The sequence below is a fragment of the Mastacembelus armatus genome, chromosome 13 (assembly GCF_900324485.2).
Source record: "Mastacembelus armatus chromosome 13, fMasArm1.2, whole genome shotgun sequence".
Lineage (NCBI taxonomy): Eukaryota > Metazoa > Chordata > Actinopteri > Synbranchiformes > Mastacembelidae > Mastacembelus > Mastacembelus armatus.
In genome coordinates, this window is record NC_046645.1 from 7,990,432 (window position 1) to 8,013,373 (window position 22,942).

Sequence of the window (22,942 nt, forward strand, 5' to 3'; positions counted from 1 at the left end):
TAAATTTGGAGAAAGACTTGATGTTTTTTAGAACAATGCTGGTATTGATGTTTGTGTAAAACATTTTGATAGCAAAAAAGCTACATACTGAAGGAGAATAAAGAAATACTTATTTGAAACAACCTCTTCTCCATTTCCTATCATGCATTCCTCTACTCTTGACACTCTGACCAAAGTAAATCACAACCAAAAACTAAAATACTGTTAATGTAAAAAAAAAATCATGTTCCACTTCCGCTCTCTCACCCACTGTGCCAACGCATAGAGCAAATAAGCTCACATGATCCCTTTGTCCATAAGCCTTCACTCTTCCATCTGCCTGCCCCCCGAGGATACTACTGTAGCAACTGGCAGCAACCTCTGCTTCAGCCACTCCACTTATGTCCATGATAAACTTTTTCACTTTGGTTGTTATTTCTTTCAGTGGTTTTTACACATCCTGAGCATGGATTTTGTCTACTTGAACACTTTTTACCTGTCCTGCTTCATTGAGTTCCTGTGTTAACTCAAGCAATCAACTTTTCTCTCGCTCCATTAAAAAAAGATAAAGATGGGGTGAGTGGAAGAAAGGGCGAATATACTGTAAAAGGTAGCAAGAGCAGAACCATCTGTACTAAAAACAAAGTGACAGGTGATTGTCATGATCTGTTTCCTTTAACAGACTGTATTAACTCCTCAAACATGTCAAGGTTCAGGGCTGTAATGCGATGAGTAAATGTATCAAGCACATTGGAAGATACTTTCCTGGAAGAGCGTGTGCCTGTATGGGTGCATGTGCGAGAGTGCATGTGTCACCTCAACCTGAACAAAACCCATTAGACCACTCCAGAGCTTTATGACATCCTGCTATTGTGACATTCACCCATTACCTCAGAGTAATGGACTCTGTTCAGCTAATGTCAGAGGGGGTGAGATAGAGGGAGCTTGAATATCTGTGTGTGTGTCTGTGTATGTGTTTTGCAGCTGATCTTTACTTTTCTCTGTTAGAACACTTGACAGCTTTAACTTGACAGATTTCTTAGCATTTTATTGTAGTTTAAAAAACAACTCACAGTATGTGTGTGGATTTGCAGTTGCAGTCAGTGCAACATACGTAAGCATTTGAGCTCATGCTGCTGTTCTGGTAGAGACAAAGTGGAGAGACAACGCAAGGGAGAAGGTTATTGATTCCTCCCAGCATAAAGGCCCACAGGAGACAGCAGGCAGAATGATGGTCAATGAGTAAATCAACAGTCCACACAGGCGCATGAGGATGTGTGCATACGTGTATATATACACAGGCATCCATGTACCAGAACTGCCCCTTGAGAACAATCTTTTAGGCTTTCAGGGTAATACAGTACACGTTGCACGTGGAAAATGGATCTTAGTCTCTCAACAAATGTAGTGCAGCCAATATTAAACACACTGGTCTGTGATGTACAGATAAATGAAAGAATATCTGTGCACATCACCCTCCTAAAAATAGAACTACTGATCTGGCTCACAAGTCATTTATCAACATCAATGTTAAAAGGTAAACCAATATCCATTAAGAGTAGGGTTTGCTATTCAAACTGATAAAGGTGGTGGTGAATGGAGATGATAAAGATACCAAGCCTAGTCTTCATTGCTTACACCTAACTGAAAAATAATGGCATAGGCCACTCCCAGTATTGTCCCTCTCTAATATTTTTCCACCTGTTTCAATTTTTTTCCATCTTCTTTTTTTACTTCCATATCAGCGATTTTCTGGTATTTCAAGCTTTCTTCTCTGTCCCCAACCCACAGCCTTCTACTGAGAGGCTGTTAGGTCATATGTAGGCAGATCAAACATAAATGTAGATGGTTATAGCAGAAGGATGGAGATAAAGAGTGACAGCAAGAAGGAGAGTGACAGACAGAAAGCAGGAGAGGAGCTGAGTCCATGGGTAGGCCATGGCCCATCAAGCAAAAAAGAGAGCAGCTCACTTTAGCTGAGCTCCTCCCCAGTGTAATCTACAGCAACTGTAGATACAGCACTACAGTGAGGGGCTGCCCATTGTTTCTGTACTACTACACCAACAGTACAGAAACATGCCAAATATGTAACATACACATACCTCTCTCAGCTTTAAGAATGAAGGCTGAGCCAGTAGTAGGTAACAAAGCAAGCCAGAGGCCAAGTCCACAGGACAGTGATTGTAAAATCACAAACAGTAGCAGAAATTGCAGAGCAGTAGTGCCTGACAATTACAAGGGTATTAATCCTTAACAAATGTACCTTCCAATTAGTTAATACTAACTAGGAAAGTATTGTTTGGAAGGTACACAGGCGAGCCGACACTTACCTCTGTCTCACATTCACAAAGTGTTAAAACTATACTAAATCAATAGATATTGATGGAGCTTTGAGTTGAAGATAGTGAAAATATGTAGACCACTGTGTTTCCTTTGAATGAGAAAAAAACTGATAACACATAAACCCGTACAGGACATGCTGCTCACGAAAAAGTAGTGTCTTCACTCTCTACTTACGAGCACCAGTCTCTCATGCATGGTTGACCTAAAAACTAGGCTATATCAAGAAGCTTAATTTAGACATTGCTTCAAGATGTCCTATTTAAACCATCTCATCATTACTGATTAAATGGCTTTCATTTTACTGCACATGTGCGCGCACACACACAAACACACATACAAAGTACACATACAGCACATACTGTACAACAGCATATAACCAGATTAAAAGGGAGAGAATTAAACCAATACTCAACCTGTTTAAGAGACTGTGTACAGTCCTGGTGGCGACCCATGATATTTGTTGAGTGCCTCCTCTGCATCATTCGTGTTCAGTTTGAACACAACCACTGTATCCCGATCTTGCTATCTAGATTCCTATAGATAACCCGTTTTATGCTCTTTTTCCTTCCTTTAAACCTAGTTAAATGTCACAGTCGTAAGAGTCTGAGTCAAAACCCACTATCACTTCAACAGTGTAGCCCATAAACATGTGACTGCCCTCTCCTCTTTTCTGCTCTCCTCTGCTGTTTCATGAACCTCCCTCGGTCCTCTCACCCGCCCCTGCCTCTGCCATCTGCCAATTGCAAATGTCCACCAGTGGCCTGTAGCACACAGAAATCAGTTATATTGAAAATACCTGGTTGCCAGGATACACTGGGACAAAGATCAAAATGACTTGTCTACAGACCATAAAATAGTTGTTCGGGGCTCAGTTGCCCAGAGTTATACTATGACCATTACTTGTCAAGTGTTTCCTGTGATAGGACATGATGCATGACAACCGAGCAGCAAGTAATGTGCATTATCAGAAGAGAGCTTTTTGTATCAGGAAACTGAGTTACATATTGATTCATTAAAAGTCTGTGGAGATGATAGGTTTGCTGTTCGCTAACACTGGAGCTGCATTGGCTGTCCAGTATGGAGAAAAGTAAGGTTGATTTCAATTTAGAATGAGATACATCAGTGGTGAGTATAGAGTTCTTGTTTTTGAAAAGACAAACAAGGCTGTGGTGAGAAAAGTCAAACCAGTAATATCAGTGTTAAAAAAAATAATTTCTATGCTTATAACAATTCAAATATTTGACCTGCAAAGCTTAGTGGAGAATGTGTGACTCGTGCAACATGCAGCAACTTGTGTTTTAGTAGATTAGCACTAGTTATTACAACTTGACATAAATGCTTAAAAAAATGAAGAGAACACTTAGTCATCACAGTATAACGCTTGGACAGGTGAACTTCCATCTATGCATTTAGGAAGCACGAGAGATTGTGAATCATTTTGAACTGCTTTGGTACAAAAACAGCAGTTTTGCATGTAGTGGACACAAATAAATGCTTGCTCCTTATCTTTCCTGACTGATTCTTCGCAAGTGTTTTACTAGTCTCCTTGTCACTACTGGTAGCATGAGGCAGGACCTGCAGCCCAGTCAGGTTGCACAGGTGGTCCAGTTACTCCATAATGGCTCATCTATACGTGCAGTCGCAAGAAGGTGTGTCAACCAGCTCAGTTTCAAGAGCATGGAGGAGATACTAGGACACTGGCTGTTATAGCAGGAGAGCTGGACAGGGCCGTAGAAGGACAACACCCCAGCAGCAGGACCAGTATCTGCTCCTGTGTGCATGAAAGAACAGGAGAAGGAAGCACTGTGAGAGTCCTACAAAATGACCTCCAGCATGTGCGTGGTTCTGACCAAACTGTCAGAAACGGAATCCATGAGAGGGGCATGAGGGCCTGGTAACAAAGGAATTGATGCCATTGACTGGCTGTCACATTCCCATGAGCTAAATCCAACTGAGTACCTATGGGACATTATGTCTTGGTGCATCCACTGCTACCAAGTACCATCACAGAGTGCCCAGTAGCTCACTAATGCCCTGATCTATGTGTGGACGTGATTCCCCAGGACACTATCCACTGACTCATCGGGAGCATGCCCAGGCAGAGTCAGGAGTACACACAGGCACACAGGGCTGGACACATTTCTGAGTGACATTTTGAGTAACAGTGATGACATTAGTGCAACTTGGATGAGCCTGTGAATTAAATTTTTCATATTGATTTTCAGTGTGATTTTGAATACAGTCTTTCATGGGTTGATAATTTTGGTTTCATTGAACGTGGTTATGTCATTTTGTTCTGAACAAATTATACAGTGTAAAAGTTAAGACTGCCAACTTGAATGATTCATCAAGAGCCAATGTGTGATTTAAAGAGCATATGGCAGGTTTTCATTGTTTCAAAATTCGTAATCAATCTGCCTTGAAAATTCCCATGTAAAGGATAAATGTTAGTTTTATATGACAAATTGGCAGATGAAGAAAGTGTGGCAGTTTGAACTGGGTTTCCCAAAACTGCACCATGTGATATGATGTAGGCAGAGGGGGAAGTAGAACTTGGCTAATTGTTGCTGGCAGTGGTCCCATTTTACTGTTTGGAATTTTCTGGTATTTTTCAGAGTTTTTTTGTAATTTTCCTATTATGCACAAAAGTAAGAGGGTAAAGTTTAGGAGAATTGGAAGCTCAAAAACGCTCATAGGCTTAATGATACCACAACAAAAATCTACTTTGCAGCTATTCATACACTCAGCCACTCCTCAAATCTGAACACATCTGTTTCTCTTGTGTTAATGTAAAACTTTTTCGATAAATTAAAATGTGCTGTTTAAAATTCCAACTGTAACTAAAACCTACACACATCCTTCCTCCACTTTCCCTCTATGCCGCACTGATCTCAGATCTGCTGAGAACTCTATTGCACTCTCCCTCTCTTCTTTTGGGTGGCACATAATCTGGAGATTGAAACAAAAACAGAAGTTATTGTCAAAGATCTGTCCACCCCATGACACTACATGTAGTACTATTTGAGCACAGAACCTCTTTATTCTTCTGCTTTCCTACCTGTTCACTTCATCCCTCTCTCCACAGAAGGTGCTGCTGATGAAGAGAAAGAAAACGACACATCGCTCTAAATGCTGGCGGGCTGCACACGGCTCCCTGTAACCCTCCCCCTTTATCATTCCACTCATTGCAGTGAGTTCTCATTTTTCTTCAATATGAAGAAAAGTGTAATTCAATTTCACAGACAGATGATGAGTTTCTCAGTGGCTTTCCCTAAATATGACAGCTTTGAAGTTTTTGGAAGGCACAGTTAACAGAGCTAGTCAAACTGTTTGCTCCTGCTTCTAGTCATTGTGCTGAAACGCAGCACATCCAATAATACAGACAGATCCTGCTCTGCACACAGAAAGAAGATACTGATATTGATAGTGTTTGAATTAGGACACATAGGACAATGCAGAAATCATGCTTCATTTGCTGTCTGCTGAACTACATTTTATGTTGATAAAAACTGGTGTAGTGATGAAGATGATGAAGACGAGAAAAAAGACTGCATATCAGGTGTTGTGTTGGATCAAGCTAAGCATTTTGTATTGTAATTATTTCATGTACATTGAGGGCTTCACAGTAGTAGTAATCATAACTGACTGAAGAGGTTCATTTGGAAGGTATAGCATCTCAGTTAGGGTCTACAGGATGCTCCTCTCTGTTGTGTCCCCACTGTGTGATTCAGTCAAATACACTGATTTGTTTTTAGATTTAAAAAATCTGTCCAGTTCAGCTTTTTCAAACCACAATCAATTAACTTTGTTCCTTGCCTTACAGGGCCTGTCAACCAACTAAGAATGAGAGATAATAATTACTGACATCTGACCTTGATAACATTTTGTTGCCAGATTTTAAAAGTGTGACTAAATGAGTAATGTGCATTTGTATATTTATATGTATTTCTACACACACACGCATACATAAATAAATTATATAGGTTTTTAAATTGGATACATATATAGCCAATAAAGAGCCCATAAAGTACTCATTATAGTTCATTTAGAACTATTTTCAGGGGAAAGAACTGTCATCAGTATATATATATCATAAATCTTGATAATATGTAATGTGCATGTCTGCGTGTGTGAGTATATGGTGTGTCTCTGACCCACCATAGCTGTCATAGTTCATAGGCTGATGTCATAAAATTAGATGACCTGACAGTTCAACCGTCATCCACTGAAGATGACTTTGCATCTTGAATGGCAGATGAGATAATCTGCCTAATACAGCAGATTCATGTTTTATGCGAGCCCCCTCAGGATGGGTGTTAGGATGTTTGGAAGAATAAAAGCACCATAATGCCGAATCACACTGAAACCCCTTGAAAATATAATATATGTTTCTTCCTGCTGGAATACTGTATGTACTGTTCTCTTTTTTATTGAAATTGAGATGCTATTTAAGACTCAGGCTGATAAACAAGATGTTACCTTAAAGTAATAATGCAGTTACAGTGCTGCAGTGTGGCAAAAATCAGAGCAGAGAAAACGAAATGAGTCATTGTTCTCTCTGTCACAATAAGAAGACATATTTCAGCTTCTATCATTTACCCAGGCCCTTAAATCCTCCTCTGTGCTCCGCTGTCCCTTGACAGCCTCCATTATGACTCAAAGACATTTCTCATGTCAAGTCTATAAGAGGCTGGGAAATCACAGAGGCCTAATGCACTTCTGAGCCACATAATCTTTGACAGCTCCATCATTCAGTCTTAAAAAGACTGCTACTAATTCCCCTCATGTAAATATAAGCATGATATTATCTATATCGGCATAGATAATTGTGCAGCAAAACAAATTGCTAATATGTGCAAGATGGGATGGTTCTTCTTCACGCTCACATCTGTGTGTATTACTGCTGGGATAGCCAACACACGCATAAACACACTGCACACTGCAGGGGGAGCTCTTTTTGTTTACATGACCACTGCTGGTAGCGGTGGGTAGTGGGCAAATACATAAAGCACAGAGCTAAAAACATCAGATTGCATTTATGAACAACCATATTTCATTTCAATTGTGCAGTTACTGTTTATTACTTTTTATACTGTATACATAAACCGAATGGACACAAATTAATTGAATTCACTAAAGTTAACACATCTGAAAACATCTTTTTATGTTAACTGAGTTTTTTAGGGTCAAAGGAGACTAGATCACATCACAGTATGCACTGGACAGATCACATCACAGTATGCACTGGACAGACCAACCCTAACATCCAGGTCACCAATTTAGTACTAATACAGACCCCCAAAATCTTTATGCCTTAGTATTGCTCGTTGCATGTCAGACTTGGTCATACTACAAGCCATAGATTAACTGTCATGGATTCCAAGAGTTTTGTCCTATAGAGACTTTATTGCTTCCCAATGAATTTAATACATAAAACACAGCAGTCTATTATGTTTTTTGTAAAGTCTTATATGTAGTGTAGTTGTGTCTTTCATAAATATCAGTAATAGCCAGAAAAATACCATCTTAAACCAAGATCCAAGCTGTGGCCCACTTCTTATATAACTGTATAACTTCCTAAAAGCTAAAAATAAAATGTGAAAATGTAAAAGATGCAACATGTTTACAGGAGATCATACTGTGTGACTGTCCTAATAGCAGTATGTGCTTGTTATAATATACCATGACAAAGTCATGCAAGAGTTAAAGGGATAAAAGAGCTGGTTGGATGAGTGCAGGGCACAAAGACATAAGAGTGCGCACACATGCATTCACTCACACACACAAACACACACACACACACACACACACACACACACACACACACACACACACACACACACACACACAGACACTGCTTGTCACGACTCAGACACTCCAATCCTAAAGAACCCAGCAAGCCAGACCCAAACCCCTACTGGCCAGCAAATGTTCTTACTAGATCCCAGCTGGGGCAGAAAAAGAGCGAGGAATAGAGACCTAAGACATGTATGGGGGGAGAAATAGAGAGCCTCAGAGTGGAAATCACAAATCAAAATGTATAGAACAAGAATGTAATACAAACATACAAAGAATAAATGAATTCATATCCATTTTATTGCCTTACTGAATGTCTGTAAAATGTGAATAATGAAGTAATAATGTGAAACACAAAAAGAGAGTATACGTATATGGGCAGATATATGGTTATCTCATTGTGCCTCATCTAATTTCACCTTTCCTCTGATACATATTACGGTATTTTTAGAAGTAAAAGACCAAAAAAAATTACATTAACAGATAAAGGGGTAGTTTTATAACCATGAGGCCTATTTGATTACTACAAGCTACAATATCCAGGACAATATGACCTAAATCAGTATTACAATATTAATATGAATATATCATTAATGTGGAAAAGGTGTGCAAAATTACATATTAAAAAAACTGCATAATGTTTTCTACACAGATTGGTTCATAGTAACCCCAAGAATCACAGTTTAAACTCAACACAAGTAGCCTTGCCAAATTTAGCTGGCAATGCTACTTGTGTATACATGGCCTCCTGTGAGTGTTTATGAGAGGGTGTCTATGTGATACAGAGAGAGAGAGCAAGAGAGAGAGAGAGCTGGGACTCCTGGGCTGGATGATGATGACTCACCCACCCACACACCCACATGTACATGCACACATGCACACGCGTGCACACAGACGCACACACACACACGAATTCAGAAATGCACCCATCACTGTCATCACTCAAAACCATGTTAGCACTGCTCACTGATACTAATTGTTCCCAATCAGCCGATCAGGGGTCCTGTCAATGCACTGTGAAACCAGACCATGCCAGCGATTGCTTATTGATCTCATTAGGTGCTAACGTCACTCCATTAAGCAAGTGCTCGTGTGAATGTGTGCACACGTGCGCAGGTCTAACTGACACGTCCATTAGAGCGCTAAACCTGAGCATAATGCTACACCTGTTTAAAACTAAGAATGACCCCTGGATAGTGCAGAACTCTAAACTTTGAGCTAAATGCTAACATGTTCACAAGGTTAACAATTTAAAAAAATACTAGTTTTATCACATATCATAACAACCACTGCAAAGTCTCCTAAATTCACTGCATTCCCAGAAGTGTCAGTAAGATGACTTGTTTACAGTAGCTATGAACAAGTAACAGCAGGGTAAACATCTGGTAGCTTTTGAACACAGTGTTTGAAAGCCTTTCTCACACTATGTAACACATATACTAACCACTGCATGCTCAAAAATAAAACAAATGAGTTAATATATGTATAAAATATTAACATTTGAACTGTAGAAATGCAATGACATTAGTTTCATCATTTCATTTGTATGTTCATCCTTTTTTGTCTCGATCGAATGGACTGTGCTGATGGCAGCCGCCAACATAGCCCCAGGCATGTTTGTGTGTTTCACAGCGGGGTTGTATGACTAAAGCTTTGCATGTACACAAGAATGCATCTGTCAGCAAATTTGGATACATCTAATCTTTTCATTCTTTTTCTTTTGCTTTCATGCTTTGTGACATGAATTCTTGAAACTATATGGATATAAAAAAAAACCTGAAGAATTGTAAACATAATGTGGCATTTCATGCTGAAAAAAAGTGTATTTAAGTAGTAGCTGAGGTAATGTAATTTCTTAAATTATGTTACTCAGTTGTGTTGATCTAACTTACTAACTTAAAAAAAAAAAAGATTTTTTTTGTATCATCATCATATCATTATATCATATTATATAAAGTTCTTTAATGGTGCTAAATATCAAAATGCTAAATATCTAGAGTTCACAAGGTTATTGGTGTCTTAACAACATTTACAGAAAAGACATTTGTACAGCCCAAATTTGGTTGACTTCAAAAACACTACGGTTTAATAAACAAACATGTGATGGAAGTGTCATTAAAATAACTAGCAAAAATAAAAAAAGCAAAAAGTATGCTCTGAAACACTTTTTTACTTTTTTTCCCCTGCCTAATGAAAATTACACCGATAGAGTTATGCAAACAAGTTCATCGATTTGTAATATCTATAACAATTTTTGGTATTAGGTTAATTGTGGGTAATACTGCAAGTCACTGAGGAGGATTTCTTAAAGGTAATATTTCATGTTAAGTATTTTCACATTCTTCTGCTGAAATAACTTGTTGTTGTTTACTCACTTGATTAAATAATTCCTAATTATTTTATGTATAAATTTTATATGGTAAGAAATTTTATCCATACCACCTAAGCCTACTGTTACATCAAAACATTTTCCACAATCTCTTTCAAGACGTTTGGACATTAAAATACATCAAAACATCTAGTTTGTAAATTAATGCATGAGTGAATCAGTTAATGATACTGCATCCAAATACACCAGAGTAATAATATAATAATACTGAACTATATATACCATTAAAAACTGTTAAAATGATATCAGTGTGCTTTCATATTCTTGCACAATCTACTTGTCATCTTTGCCTCACTGCGTAAGCTGCATCTCACGCAAACCAGCCCTCATCCATGGGCAGAACTCATCCGAAACACACACTTTCTCCACCCTCCCTTCCTCCCTTGGTTAAGTAGAGTGCTTTTCCCTCGTGTTGTTGTGCCCATGTTAGGCTACTGACGCCAGCTTGTCATTCTCTACTCCTATTACTGTGAGAGGGTAGTGCGTCACAGCTCCCACAATCCACTTGTCTCTGTCAGCTTTATGCTCTTGCTGACTGACACTGACGTTACTGGGCGTTAGCGTTTCATGGTGAGCCTTGTGGGAACAACGTGAGCATCCAGACAATGGTCTTCCATTTGGAACTGCATGCATAATGACTTAGATTTTCTCTGTGCACTTCCTGAAGTTTTGCAAATTCATGTTTACTCTCCTTCAGAAAATAGCTAATAACTGACCTCTCTGTTAGAGCAACACTTTCTGCCACACTTTGTTATAGTTTTCTGTGTTTTGAGTTAAACGAACACGCACTTTTTTCTGTCAGTTTGTCAAATTAACTCTTTAATCAATCTTAAGTTCGACATACATTATTATAGTTTATTATAGTTTTTGATGTGAATATCTCTGCCCTAACAGATGCAACAAAGATAACAGGAGAGCAGAGGGTCAGTCAGACACAGTCTGTACACAGTCCTGAGAAGAGGTCTAATCTGGCAGCATAAGTGAAAACACAAGGGTGTCCTGTGGGTATTGTATGTAGGGGTTTAAAAAAAAAAGACCAATTTTTCTATCCAAAGTAATAAACTATTTAAACCAATACTCTTTACAACACAAATCTTATTATTTTTAGATTCCAGGCCTATTGCCATTATTAAATCCCACAGGAAACAACCATTTTTTGGCTGTTTATCTGAGCAATTTCTCCTGGGAAACATTAGCCCAGATTTCCTAGTAGAGGCCTGTAAATATGAAGTATCCTCTGAATAACATGATGATTATTTCTCTATATCAATCCAATGTGTTGCCCATGTTTCATCCAGTGATGCATATACAGGTTACTATATAGTCCATACAAAGCCTGTCACTCTTATTGTGTGTTTATCTTGATAAAGAAAAAACTCCTTTGAAGGAGAACAAGAAGCCAGCTCCTATGAGCAATCTTGTCCATAGACTAAACCAAAAACACTCAGAAAGGTTCACACCAGAGAAGCTTTATCTGGTAAAGATTTACATACTCACTGAGTTGTTTGAAAGTTGAATGTGACTGGAGAGGCAGAGCAGGAGAAACATGGATAAAGTGTGAAAAAGATGTTGGAGTAAACTGAATGAAAGAAGAGAATATGTTTACAATAGCACCTGCTGCATTAAGCATAAAGAAATAGATGTGTGTGTGTGTGTGTGTGTGTGTTTGTGTGTGCGTGTGTGTGTGTGTGTGTGTTTCTGTGAGCTGTGAGACTGAGACAAGCAGAGACAGACAGGGAGTGTGTGAGTGTGTGTGTGTGTGTGTGGTACCGAATGGTACACACCCACATCACAGCCCAAGGCTAACTCCTTCAGATGAGAACCAAGCTCTCACTTTGTGATGCTTTGCCACAGCTCACAGAAAAACAGGGTGCCATTTATAGAATAGATCCAATTATTTCTGAATATTGAAACTTGCCCTGAAATAAACTCTCAACTCCATACCAGGTTTGATATACCCTGAAACAGAAGTCATGATAGAGCTTCTCTAAAACATGAGAAAATAAGTGAATTTATGATGCAATTTAATGTTGTATTTATATTGTATTTTCAAAGTAATGTATTCCCAATTAGAAAGATGTGTCACATTACAAAAATGTAATAAGATCAGTTAGGCCCGCTATTTATTAACCACCTTACAGCTTAGTTGAAAATGAACTAGTTAAGGTTTTTTCTAAATAATGTAGACAGGCTACTCCATCTGATGAATAACTTGATTTAGCTGAATTAATTAAATTGTTATGGCATTTCCACACATGTGGTGCCTATATGACGATAACACTGTTGTGTTAAGGAAAAAAAAAAAAAAAAAAGACAATTTAACAAGTGTTTGGTTTGGTTTACTTGCCCTGCCTTCCTCATTCACCTTCTCTCGTGGCTTTATTTTACCAAACTTTCCTGCCTGATGTTGATTGACTACTTTGAGGGCTACTTTGTTACTTGAACAGTTCAAAATCACATTTAGTTAATCTGCGTGAGGTTGTAACAATGCAGGCATTACGTTTGGACTTAAATCATTTAGTTGGCCAAAACGTGTGTAATGAGGAACAAAACATTATCTCATCCTGAAAAAATATCAAGTGCTATTGAGAAAGTAGCCAGAGAGTGACCAGAAATGACAAAAAGTCATTACATGAAATTGCAATACATATTGAACAGACACCAGTAGCTGACACAGACTGTCTGATGGGGGCAAAAAAAAAAAAAAAAAAAAAAAAAACATAAAAGGACACTCTATCATGTTTGCTCCACTCAGCGGGGGACCTTAGAGGACAGTTTATCACATTTTATCAAACAGCACACACCACCTGTGTGATGACAGATTTTGCATTGATCTAACAGAGGAAATAGTTTCTTTCATAAACATTTATCGAATCCATCTTTACAAGACAAAGAACAGTTCATAGCAGATAAGAGGTCAAGGTGAAGGAAACAGACCATATGTCTGTAAAACTGAAATGGCCTCAGTTTGGATTCGGTCGGGTGATTGTGAATTCAGAGAAGGCATATCAGGACTGAAGCCAGGCAAAAACACAAGTACACATGCACAGAGGCACACACACACACACACACACACACACACACACACACACATCGGCAGTGTGTTACATAACACAGTGAGTGATGGCAGCTGAGGACACAATAATACTGCCTTTGGCATTTGTCCTGTGAAAGTTGGACAGAGAGGAAATCGGGTGAGTGGGAGAGAAAACAGAGAGGGACAGGCAGACAAAAAAAAGTGACAGAGAAAGAAGAGAGGAAGGCAGAGAAAATCTCAGAGATGGAAAGAGATACAAAGCAAGCAAGAAAGAAAGACTTTTCTTAGTATAGATAACCATGGCCTGGGGCAAAAGACCCTAAGGGAAAATATTGCCAAAATTAATTCTGTAGTCCAGTTATTTTCATGTCTTCTCAGTTTTCTATTTCATCAAGAGTGACAAACGTCTTTCAAGCCTTTCCCTGCAGAACATGTCCTGCAGCTTGAGAATGTGAAATAATGCACCATAGTTTTTACATGACTATATTTTATGCAATGTTTGAAACCACTTCACCACAGAAATAAACCAAGTTACCTTTGAGTTGAGGTTTGTATATTTTAATGAAGTGTGTGTGTGTGTGTGTGTGTGTGTGTGTGTGTGTGTGGTGTGTGTGTATGTGTGTGTGTGGTGTGGGGGATTTTAAAGTCACAATCACAAAATTAACATTTAATAAATGAACAATACTGTGCAAACCTAACACAGTATCATGTATAGATAAAATGACACGCAGTGCAACCAGATGAGATTAAGAGAAGCCTATGTTCACCATCATCACCCTCATTTGCAACAATGAACAAAGATTTTAGCGACATATGTGCCCTTTGAAACAGAAGACATCTTTATTAGGGGGGTCAGGCTATGACTTCTGAGTATTTACTGCAATAGTGTGAAATGCTTAAGAGAACAATAAGTGTTTTGTGTATATCCATGTAACAGCATCAAAATAACTTTGTTTATACAGATTATACAGAAATCTGTATGTTTGTTCATACAGATTTCAGGATAATGTTCCAGTCCTACATGTTGATGTTGAAGTTCTTTTTTACTTTGTATCACAATTTGGGCTGTAGAGATTTGTCCTCTTATTCCCTGTATGAGATTAAAAGTTATCCAATAAAGTTGTGTAACTTTTTTTAAACTCACACTCTTCTAAGCTAATTACACTGCATCAGTGGCTTGGTAATTAATGATGCATGTACGAAGATAGGCACAAGTCTGTATCCAGCAAGGTAGAAAATGTTGTAACTGTACAAAATTATAACGAAAACTGAGTGAAAAGCGATTACATCACTGCAACTAAACAAACTGAATCCATTGAATCAACTGGTGTGGCTGATTTCATACCAAGACAGCTGTAGACAGCTCAGAAACAGTGCAACCTTGTACTCTCTCTTATCCATCATTTCATGGTCCACTTCCTTGTTAATATTACCTTTATTTATTCTTACTTGTCACTGAGCAGCTTTACTGGAGCAGTTTGAGTAAAGGGCCTTGCTCAAGGGCACCACAGTGGTGTTGATGGGGGAAGGACACAGGTTTTTCCATCACAGGTTTGCTTCACTGGCCTTTAGGCCACCATTGGACTTGTACAATATAATAACTTCAGAACCACTTTCAAAGGAGCAGGTACAGCAAAGTACCTGTTTTGAAACAAAGCTTCTCACTGATGGCCTCCTGTGTAATATGAGTATTGCATGCAAAACTACAGCTTTTGAATTTTTATGCCCACGTCAGACCACAAGTGTACTTCTTGTCTCTCAACACATGCAACCTCTGGCAATTAGCTGCTGAATGTACGTCATCAATATGTGTCTGCAGCATGTGTGTGTCTGTTTGTGTGTGACGTTTGCGTGTGTATTATAGGGGATAATGGAAGAGGAAAACACTCCCAGATGCATGTGATGCAATTATACCCTTGATTATCTGATTGGGTAATCTACAGGCAGGCTGGAGGCGTCCAAGACAAATACACTGTTGGCAGACTGTTGACCAAGCATAAACCACTAGAAGGACACATACGCACCTGTGTTTGAGCATGTGCTTAACAATGCATAGATATAGTGAAAGGCAAACAAAAAGGCTGTGATTAAAACAGCAATGATTTGTATTAATCACAAAATAACTGCTTTTTATGGAAGCAATCAAGGAAGCTTAGCTGCTTATTGTGTTATTGCATTTATGACATGCATACATATGAAGCTGGCAGCTGACCATATGTGTTGTGTGCGTGTTTCTGTGTGTGTGTGTGTGTGTGTGTGAGAGAGAGAGAGAGATAGAGATAGATTGGTTGACTGGGTCAGTGATCTAACCCACAATGGCACCGCAACTCAATCTGAATAGAGGTCCAGCTTTACAAGGACACAGCACATCTGGTAGCTTCATCAAACCCAGGCAGGCTCTGTGTATGTGTGTGTGTATACAGTGTGTTTCCACATGTTTCTTTATGCAATGCTTATATGTATATATATATACATATATACATATACATATATACATATATATATATATATATACATGTATATTAACTATGTGGAATACACACCAAAGGGAATGAAAAAGGTTTAACTTTAATTGTGCCATAAGGGCATTTGAAGCACAGTATCTCTAAACAAGCTATGGTAACATTGGACATTTATGCAAAATCACTATTTCACTACTCATCTTGAAAAATGTTTTAGTGCATCTAAGCACAGTCCTCCATATGTATGATCACATGCAAATATGCAAAACTACATTGGGAATTATTATCTTATTAAATAAAATTCAATGATTGTAACTATGGGTCATATCAGCTGAACTATTTGGCGGGAAACTGCGACTGCAATCGCACTGCCTCACTTTTCCTAGCATTGTAGATACTGATTCTTGTAGCACTTGTGTCCAGTTTACTGAAATGCTGACCTAAATATTGCTGCTTAAATCTACCAAATGAGGCGGGGGCCCTAAAGTGTTGTGAATAAATAAGTGTTTATGTATTTAGAGGTACAGAGGTTTGAAGAACTAGTCATTAAATGCAGGATAATAAAGGCCAAAGGCAGAACTTTTAATTGGGTCTACATTTAAATGAGGATTCTTATGCGTGTTTCCCAAAATGGTGTCACTGTGCAAGCTTGCTAAATAAGTAATGTCCTTGCCACCATGATCAACTTGTACTGCTTTTAAAGTATGGTGGTGACTTTTTATTATTATTAATATTATTGTTATTATTAATTATCAGTATATCCCATGAAAATATATTTTAAAAAAAACAATGGATTTTTCATAATAACATGTCTGTGTAGCCACAGCCCCACAGCCTTTATAATGACAAAGACTAGTAGAATTTATTGTGGAAAAACAACCTAAACTGTGATTTCACAGTTTTGGAAAGTTCAGTACATTCAAGTCAGGACATTCTTTATGTTGTTTTCCTACAAAGCTACATAGGTACCTGCATTTTATCTAGTCTAACTCTGCTCAGTAGCTGACTTTGAATATGCAGCAGCCAGAATTAGGGCAATGTTGCCTGTTAATAGGATACCTTTTTGTTGGATCGTCTTTTTTTAAGGATTTGCTAATAATTATAAAAAGATTAAATAAAACAAGCAACATTCTTCAGGCTAGGTGCAATACTGTAGTGCTATTAAAAAGCAGACAAGTATGTCAATAGGTGTTAACCAAGCCTGCAAACCAAGGGCACAGCTGTGAAAGGACACATAGATGAGTAAATACCAGTCATTCCTGAATAAATAAAATTTTAAAATCCTCCCTCTGTAGCCCCTATCTGATTCTAGGGTTCCCAAGCCATCACCTCAAAATAGGTCAACACAGGGAATCCCTAAGTATTATGTGTGAAATGGGTCATGTCTTTTTGATTTTCTTAAAATCTAAAAATGTTGAAAGCTGTCCCCTGTTTAAAGCTGTCCATTGTGTTATATGGGTGAGGGCATAATGCAAGAGACCACCAGACAGACATCTGGACAGATCTAAATTCTGCTTGTCAATGTCGCCCCCTTGCCTAGGCCATCCACCCTCCTCCCTCTCACCTCTCACCAAACATATTTTGGAGCTAAAACACACCATTGAACCAAGTAACAGGGCAATCTTTGTGCAAGGCCACCAAACCTCATCTCAACAGCTAGCAGGGAACCCGCTGTATGTGTATGTGTATGTGTATGTGTGTGTGTGTGTGTGTGTGTGTGTGTGTGTATATGTGCGTGAATGTGTCAGCACGTGTATACAGTAGTGGCTAGGCCAGGTTAAAATTATTTGCCACTGACTTTCAGCAGCAGCAAAATGTGGAGGTTACTCTCTCACACACACACTTTTTAAATTTTTTTTTTTTGCTCTTGCTCTCTTTGCCTAGGCCTCTTCTTTCTTAGTGAGAGCATATGGCAAAGAGCCATATTCACATTACATGGAGACAACAGAGAAAAAAGACACACGCACAACATCCGTCGAAGAAATCATATACGATCAACACAAACTTGTCTCAACAGTGTGTCTGTTCAGTGTCTCTGTTTAGAGCGGCAGCAGGGTGGCTGTACAGAGAGACCAGATAGTTGTCCTTTTACCATCAACACTTCTGCTGTGCTTGGCAGCAAACCTCTTCTCACTCCCCCTCTTTTCCTCACCCTCCCCAGCAAATCTTTCAACACTCTCTCTCCCCTCCTCTCACTTGCTCCCTCTCTCTCATGCAGCAGCTCCTGCATTAGGTCCCCTCAAGCGAGTTGAGTCCCCCCCACCCCCACCTCCTCTCTCACACACACTCACTCACTCACCCACATTCGACTGCTGCTTGGGGCTGGATGCAGCCTGTGCTAGTGCCAGTATGTTCTTTCATTTCAGTCGCTTCTTTAACCCTCAGATTTCCTCTTGTCTTCCACTATCCTCCGTGTCGGTCATTCCCCCCCACCATTCTCTGTTCTCTTCAGTGATTTTTTTTGAATGAAGTTATCCATTCAAGAAAACTGCAGCTGCACCTCTGGCAACACAAACCTGGCCACTGAATTGCAATTTTTTTTTTTCACTTCTGCACATTTCACCACTACTTTAGAAGTCTCATTTTATTTACCTCACACTTCCCTTTTAAAATTTAACAATCAACCCTCTGAGAGAGAATAACTAATATTTAATCCTATTATGCACTGCTGCTTTTAGTATCTGAATTTACTGATATATTACTACCAGGAGTTTTATTTATAACCAGTTAAAATAAATTCTGGACAAAAGTACTTCTTAGTCCTTAAGAATGAAGCGCAGACATAATGAATGCTATTTGTTTTGTATAAAGGAGGTGGTGCACAAAGCCATGACAGCAATGCAGATTATATATTAAAAAATCTTCTTTTTCTGCTTATTGTCTACAACACATTCATAGCATATGAAATGGTGTTTAGCACTGTTCAGATATTAAAAAAAAACCCATAAATTAAGGTATTTATAATATCACACTGGATTGTGGTGTTAGTACGTCTGTGTGAACAGGAAATGGCACGCTATTAGACCATGCATCTTGTAAATGCAAGGTAAATTCTGGCCTTACACCTGAATAGAAAACACAATAAAATGTTTAAGGTCTGCTCATAATTATGTTCTTCTCATCCCTCCCTGCAGAAATGTGTCTATTTGTTATAGAGGTGCCTACATTATCTACATGACTGGTGAGGCACTGACAGATCTGTGTTAGGGGTAACATTAGCAAGAAATAAAAACATAAATGTAATTACTGTATATGAGACTCACTGAATTACCCAATTAAATGTAAGTGCGTGCAATACAAAGGAGGCTAAAAGCACAGGTTTGACCTGGCATGTGTAAGACTCGTGCACAGTTTGTAAGAAACAAAACTTTAAAATATATTAGCACAATGTATCATGTGTTTTGCTCAACTGTCCGGTATCAGTGTTTTTAAAATCAAACTGAATTCCTGACTCATTAAAAATAAAATAATTATTCTACATTATATCAACACTTACAGTCAGATAGCTATATGTATGTCAACTTGAACAGGCTGCGTGTCTCCCAGGAAGTGTATGGACATCAACAAGAGAATGCAGGCACTTCCCTCAAATAGGTTTCAAAGCACTATTCCTACTTTAAAAGCTCTCTCTCCCTTCTTTCCCCCTACTGTCTGACATAGATACTCTTTATGATGATGATTAACATGTTATACAACACAGTATAGCCTTATCCAAGGATTGACATCCATTTTAAATGACCAAACACTTCGCAAAGAAATCTAACCCATTTCGACTTGCTAAGGTGTTGCACAACATGGTGTAATGTAGTATAGCTTATCATAACTTTAACATATTTTATTGGCCTTGGATGAAAAAAGTGCCTGGGTAATAAAGTATTGTCACTGCATAAGAAAACTGCATGGTGAGACATCAAAAAGCAAAAACACTTACAAACATTGCTGCTTCTTTTAGACACTCTATTTATGGTTGTCGCTATCTTGTATCGAGTGAATGCTTTTCAGTTGCATGTGACCCAAAAACCACTAGCAGAAGCCTGTTCCCCCCGAAATCCCCATCCCACTGAGACCGTGGCTAAAAGACAAATAACTCCTGTCAAAACACAAGGCCTCTGTGTGAAGCTATCCCAGAAAGATCATAATGGATAAAAATTCCTGTCAAAATCTTTAAATATTCAGTCCTGCATTGCGTCATGTTGATGACTTTAGTATAAGATCATTTATTCTAGATACCAGCACAACAGCAAAACAATAAACCCCCTTCACTTTAAAAAGAAAACACACACACACAGAAATAAAGCCACGGAGCTGAGCTGATGCTGTTTTCCAGCTTCCAGTTCAGCAGAGTGACTGTCTTGCCTCTGGCTTGGCAGGCTGCACCAGCCAGCTTCATAAATACTGCACAACCAACGCTTGATGAAAACCCCCACTTTTCTCAGGTACAACTGCACTCTGGAGAGCTTCCTAATCTACAGTAACTGTGTGTTTGTGTCAGGGAGAGGCTTTGAGAGAGGCAGAAGGAGAGGGGAGGATGATTTGTCAAATGTCTTTAAGTGTCTGGGGTAAACAGATAAATGGCGGGCTCCAAAACAGTCCGTGACTGATTAGACCACACAAATAAAGTGTGCGTGCGCAAAGGCAATATTATGTAACGTTTGAGGACATTATATTTTATTATGATTATATTATACTTCACACAGAACGTGGACACTAAAATAAAATGATGCAAGATAGATATAGTGCAATAGGTATCAGAAAGGAATACAGACAGTTAAATTATAACTAATTATATAATAATAACATTTCCAATTTCCACTCAATAAACTAATTTCTGATTGGATGGAAAGTGCTAATTTAAATATTTTCTGTAAATTATGATACCCCAAGAATAAGTACAAATTTACTGACAACTCTAAAACCATAGAGCAAGATGTATTAAACCGCAGGTTATCATTATAGCTGAGTAGACACTACACAGTATACTCACCAGTTAATACACAGGCAAAACTAATAGCTAAAACTATCTGACTGTCAAATCCTCATTTAGTACTAGGCTACTTTTTATTTATAGGAGGCAACAGAGATTTATCACCAAATCACCAAACAGCAGACAAAGTTACGGGTCAAGAAAGCAAAATCTCTAAAAAGGTAAAGACAATAATAACGAGATCGGATTTACATAGAACTTCCATTTATCAAGTGACCAGAAACTAGAATCATCCATCATTTTTGGATAGCAACACAACTTCTCATGTATAAAACACTTTATATTTACACATATTGTAAAAATATGTACCATGTATCATTAATTTAGACAATGGTAAATTATGCTAATTTCTATAACTACTTTAAAATCTAAAGTTCACTTCATTTATTTGTGCTTCTCCCTTTCTGCGTCCTACGTCAAACTCCATGTTCCTCTCACTGGTCGTAGAGATTACACAGCACGGACAGACTGCAGGAGGACAAGCTGTGCTCAGCATCTGGCCAATTGTGAGGTTTTTTTAAGCTTCAAAGCTCAATTTGTTATCACTCCTGCTCAAGACATGACAGGGTAGAATGGGTAATGGAGCTTTTCTAATAGTACAGATAGTCCACTAACTCAGTGTTCCCTGGATACCAGTTAGCAGTGAACAGCCAAGCATCAACAGACACCTGATGTGGGATCAGCTTCCAAATGAGAGAATGAAATCTGTGAGATGGGACAAAATGTGTGATTTCATATCAGAGTACTCTCAAAGGAATATGTGGTTTGCTGAAATAAAGCTCTTAGTGCATCACAATCACTGACCCAGAACAAGTTCAAGTTCAGGTAAACGACACTTCAGTTGGAAAGTCTGGTTTAATGTAAAAGGACATATAATCAATATACTGATTATATGTCCTTTTACAAACAATTCTTATGGGAATGATTTTCCAAACACCTGGATCAAAAACACTACTAGAGCCACTTTAATTAAAGGAAGCTGTCACTCTCAGGTTTACTTTTTTTCTTTTTTTAGGGTATTTGTTTTTTCTTAAAGCATTAGAATTAAAAAACATCTCTTTCAGAAAAAATGCAACAAAAATCTGGTTAAAATATGATTTTAGAAACACAAGCCATGCATTTTCTTAACTGTCTTCATGACCAAACAAGCCTGGCAAATGTTTCCATATATCCAATTTCCATACAGAGGACAGTAAAGTTCTTAACATAACCTGAGTAGACCTCTGAAATATACCCTGTCAACCACCATTACACAAGAAATCAAAAGAAGAGATTTAATTGCTGCTATTAAGTTTTTCTCTCATTTTTCCATGTTTGACTTTGTAGCTAAGCCAGATATGGGCGAGTAGGAAACAAGCGCACCCACTCAGAATGACCGCTGTGACTTTCCACTGTACATGCATGTGTATGGACCACCACCTCTATCTACCATGTGGCAACATCATTGACAGTTTCTAACTTATTACTCTACCATTAGACAGTCCTTACCTTATGGTGGAGCTCTTTGGTCTCTGCCCTTCCCGTCCCACCCTGTTTCCTAACTACAACGTGAACTAGAGATGCCAAACTGTAGAAAAAGCAGCACCCACTCCAAAGCTAGTGAGATCTGACTAAGGAGTACATTTGGAAATTCAGTAAAACTCTCAGGTAACTGCAAATGGAAAACAAAGCACTAACATTACACAAAGCTCAATTTACTTCAAAATTCCAATTGTATTAATCCAGTAGTGCAAGTGTAAATGTCACTAACCTTACTAAAACAAACATGTTATCTTTAGATACTATCCATTTCCTTTTTCTTTCACTTGATTTCTGAGACAGTGTGTAAAATATTAATTATTACACCTTTAATAAATCAAATGAATTTTGCCTGTGTAGAAAAACCAGAGCAAAAAATATTTTAAAGAGAATTCTGGGTGTCTAACTAGAGTCTATTTAGTTTAAAAGACCAT

General features: G+C 38.3%; 1 protein-coding gene across 2 annotated transcripts in view; it reads right to left on the minus strand.

The window, feature by feature from the left end:
- LOC113136884 (cGMP-inhibited 3',5'-cyclic phosphodiesterase A-like) overlaps window positions 1-22,942 on the minus strand; it is a 43,390-nt gene that overhangs the window by 18,335 nt on the left and 2,113 nt on the right. The window lies entirely within an intron of this gene.